Source organism: Impatiens glandulifera, chromosome 3 (genome assembly GCF_907164915.1).
Source record: "Impatiens glandulifera chromosome 3, dImpGla2.1, whole genome shotgun sequence".
NCBI classification, from domain to species: Eukaryota; Viridiplantae; Streptophyta; class Magnoliopsida; order Ericales; family Balsaminaceae; genus Impatiens; species Impatiens glandulifera.
Window position 1 is genome coordinate 63,262,572 of NC_061864.1, and position 4,984 is coordinate 63,267,555.

At 33.7% G+C, this 4,984-nt stretch overlaps 1 non-coding gene across 1 annotated transcript; it reads left to right on the forward strand.

Moving 5' to 3' along the window:
• The first annotated feature begins 4,911 nt into the window (after positions 1–4,911).
• Positions 4,912–4,984, forward strand: TRNAK-CUU. Its single transcript has one exon. It is a non-coding gene; the product is annotated as a tRNA-Lys (tRNA).

Consider the following 4,984-nt stretch of genomic DNA (forward strand, 5'->3'; position numbering starts at 1 on the left):
ACAATCCTATAACACAAAAAACAACAACAAAAATAAAAGAAAATAGTTATATATAAGAAGTCATTCAAATTAATAAACAAATCAAAATAAGATAATTACCAACCAGACTCAGTAATAAGGGATTTGCCCCAAAAAAACTAAAGATTTCATATTTAACTTCCAAACTGAGATAATAGCAATGTTGAAAAATGAGATGTCAAGACATTTGATATGAAGGACATGGGTCAAGCACGTCAGATATTGGGAATGCAGATTACTCGTGACAGAAAGTCTAAGAGACTTTGGTTGTCACAAAAGAAGTACATTGAAAGGGTGCTTGAAAGATTCAACATTCAAGGAGCAAAGGAAGTAAGTTGTCCACTTCCTAACCATTTTAAATTTAGCAAGAAGATGAGTCCATCAACAAAGAAAGAAAAAATGATGAAATGTCAAGTGTTCCATACTCCTCAGTTGTAGGGTGTTTGATGTATGCAATGGTTTGCACTATGCCAAATATAGTGCATTCAGTCGGTGTGGTAAGTAGGTTCCTCTCTAATCCAGGAAAACAACATTGGGAAGTAGTGAAGTGGATTCTTAGATATCTATGAGACACTTCCAATTTGTGTTTGAGTTTTGGAAATGGTGAAACTGTGTTAGAAGGCTACACAGATGCTGATATGGTTGGAGATCTAGATAATAGAAAATTCACTTCGGGTTATGTGTTTACTTTTGCATGGGGAGCCGTGTCATGACAATCTAAGTTGCAAAAATGTGTGGCTTTATCAACAATAGAAGTAGAATACATTGCAGCAACTGAAGCTGGTAATGAGTTATTGTGGATGATTAGATTTCTCCTAGAGCTTTGTATGCAACAAGAAGACGCAATTGTTTTCTGTGATAGCCAGAGTGCCATAAATTTGAACAAGAATGCTATATATCATTCCAAAACTAAGCATATTGATGTGAGATTTCATTGGTTAAGAGATGTAATAAAAAAACTAACAGATGAAGCTGAAAAAAATCCACACGGATAAAACCCGTCATAAATGTTTACGAAGATTGTTCCAAAAGGCAAGCTCGAGCTCTGTTATCATCTTGTCAGCATGAGTATCAAATGACGACTTGAAGATCGGTGTGTCTCTCTCCGTGGGCTAGAGGGAGAGATTGTTGGGCCTTTGGGTCTAGTCCAAAGGCCCAACAATATAACATTGGGTCATTCTAGCCACGTAGAAAAACATAAATTTTTTTAACAATATTATCTTGTGAAATAATACTATAGTTCTTAATAATGTTCTAATAGTTTAAAAAATAATTAAACGAAAAGACAAATTTACCATCAACAAAAGTGAGCGGCGTCTTCATCCTTTTGGTATATAATTTGGGTCATTCTAGCCACCTAGAAAAACATAAATTTTCTTAACAATATTAATAATATGGTAAAATAATACCATAGTTCTTCATAATTTTCTAATAGTTTAAAACATAATTAAACAAAAAGACAAATTTACCATCAATGGAAGTGAGCGGCATTTGCGAAGTAGAAATGATGAAACTAGTTCCTCATCCTTTGGGTTGAATCTGAAAACTTAGGTATTAAAAGGTGATTCCCATTGGGAACCCTAATATGTACCAGATGTTCATTCTCATTTGAAACCATCTTCATTCTCTCCCTCAAACAAATTTGATTAAAATTATAATGGAGAAAATTCAACAATCTTAAATTTCTTTAGAACACGATCTTTGCTTCTAATAAAATAATAGTTGTCATTCCCCCTTTGTTGATAATTAACGCCAAAAATATTTTCAATATTTTGGACGTAATTATAGTCATAATATTAGCGTTATTATTTTGTCCAATATTCTGGACGTAATTATAAACATAATTTAGGGAGATAGTTATAACATCATTTATATATATATATATATATATATATATATATATATATATATATATATATATATATATATATATATATATATATATATATATATATATATATATATATATATATATATATATATATATATATATATGTGAGAGTTGTTTCACAATGTAGAGGTCAAGAAAATATATACTCTTTTTCAACTTTAATATGGTATCCGAGCTCTCTCGGTGATATATTTCGGTTATTTTTTTCAAACTTTTTAACGTTGATTTTTTCTTTCAGCGTCTTCTTCCTCTAATTAACCCAAAACGGCTCTAAACCCCAGCCATGGCATCTAAACCGTTTGCTGCAACCTCCTTTGTTGCTCGTTATGAGTCTTTCTCTCTTTATTACCTTCATCCCAGTGAAGGTACGAGCTCGATTATTATTCTAATTATATTAATTGGTGATAATTATGAAGATTGAAGGTGTATGATACGTAATAATCTTCGCACGAAACAAACTAGGTTTCCTTGATGGTGATATCACACATCTAGCAACCACTCATCAAGATTTTCCTCAATGGGTATCATTAATTCGATGCTTAATGCGTGGATCGTGCATACATTGGATGAATCGATCCGGGGTGGCATTCGTTATTCGGATAAGGTTAAGGATTTGTAGGATGATCTTCATGAACAATTTTTCATGGACAATTCTGGAGCTTAAGTCTCAGATTACTAAGTGTAATCAACATGGTAAGTCTATTTCTAAATACTATTCCGAATTGCATCGTTTACATGATGATTTAGCTGGGAATGAGAAGCTGTCAATGTGCACATGTGCGGCTGCACCTGAATATACATGGATTCAGAATCATGCTATTCTCAATCAATTTTGTATGGGATTGTATGCTACTAAATTTGGTAATTGTGTCTCCTCTATTTTAATGATAGATCCATTACATGCACTTAATATTGCATATGTTAAGGTTGTTGCTAAGAAACGAAAGCAGATTGTTTTGAAAGAGAAATCTACTGCTAGGACTAAGGTTGTCAGTTTTTTAGTCAATGATGCAGTCTCAGGGCATCATAATAGGTCCGAGGACTATGGCTCGGATAAGCGGATTTGTAGCCATTGTAATAAAAAAGGGCATTTGGTATTTATGGTTATCCGGAATGGTATCAAGAACGACATGCTAAGAGTAAGAGTGTTGCTCGCGGTGGTCATGGTGGACAGCAACCACAACCTGGTCATAGGACTTGAACTTTTTTATTCTTTTCAATTGAGTCCCTGAGCTTTCTTTTCCTTTTATTTTGATTTAAAACTTTGAACCAATACAAATCCAAAAATAAAACAATTTATAGAGTACTTTTGTTTCCAAGATTTAACAAACAACTTTAAAAAGATAATTCAAACATTCAAACCACTTTCAAATTTTTCAAAAATTAAAAAATATTATTTTCTTTAAAATTAAAATTTTCTGGAATTTTTTAGGTACCGTTTAGAAAAACCCCAATTTTAAGAGGCTATAACTTGAGTTTCATGAGTTTAAAAAATCAATAAATTAAAATTGTAGCTTCTTAAATATATTTTCAACGCCCATAAAAAATTTCAAAATTTTTGAGATCCGTTTCAAAATATGTCTATCTTTATAGTGTCATATTTGGAGTTCTATAACTCCAAAATTTTCAAACTTGATTACTTTAAGCTTCTAAAAATATTTTTGACTATCGTGTGAAGTTTCAGGATTTTGGAAATTAATTTTTAAAATTACTCGTTTTAATGTGTTGTATTCGGGGTTTTATAACTCTAAGAATTTAAAACATATATGGGTCAATTCAAAAGGTTTATGCTAAAGAACTCTATTTTCGGTTTCTCATCCCTTTCCACCTTTGTACGGGATATAGAGGAAGGTAAGTTAAGGGGTCTTTAACATATCTCACTTTATTAAAAGAAAACCATTTTTTTAAATAGTGCACGAGTCGTACTTACTATAAAAATTCCTCGTGTTCTACCGCGGGAGCACGTAAGGAAGGTAAGTCATAAGGTCGATAATTTCTGGATCACAAACCGTCCTTAAAGACGGGATAATTTTTCAGTAGAAAGAAAATCATGAAAGAAGAAAAAATGCGTACATAAGGGTTTACTCAATCTTATGCTAATTATTCCTTATTTAGAATTATTCGTGATGCATATTCTATCCATATGTTGGTTTATGTGGATGATTTAATTATTGCTGGTAGTTCTTCCACGTTGATTTCTCGTTTTAAGGATTATTTGTATTCGTGTTTTCATATGAAGGACTTGGGGCGTTTGAAGTATTTTCTAGGTATTGAGGTGGTTCGAAGTCCCGATGAGATTTTTTATCCCAATGCAAGTATGTGCTATATTTATTAACTGAAGTTGGTATGCTTGGGTGTCTCCCTATTGACACACCTATGGAGAAAATCACTATCTTGCTTCGTCTACTACTGATATCTTCGGTCAACTTGACCAATATCGACGTTTGGTTGGTCATTTGGTCTATCTTTCGGTTACTCGCTTAGATTTGAGTTATGTTGTTCACACTTTAGCATAGTTTCTAAATAATCTAATGCAACACCATTGGGATGCTGCTTTGCAAGTTCTTCGGTATCTTAAGGGTCATCCGGGCCAATGTATTTATTTGCGACCTACATCATCTTTGACTCTACGAGCGTACTCGGATAGTGACTGGGTATCATGTCCTCTCACTCGTCACACTCTTACTGGATATGTGGTTTTTCTTGGACATTCTCATATTTCTTGGCGTACCAAAAAACAACCTATTGTTGCCCCCGTTCTCTATTGAAACTGAATATCGTGTTATGGGGGTTACTAATTGCGAACTAAAATGGCTCAAGTCTTTACTAAAGACTTTTGGCATTTTGCATACGTTCCCTATGTATTTCTTTTGTGACGGACAGTCAGCTCTCCACATCGCTAGTAACTAGGGGCGTAGCTACACCAAAGACTGTGATGGGTTATAACACTAGTTGGCCCAGATTTATTTTGTTATAATAAAATAAAATTAAAGCAGCACCAAGCCCGTCTAGCTCAGTTGGTAGAGCGCAAGGCTCTTAACCTTGTGGTCGAGGGTTCGAGCCCCTCGGTGGGCG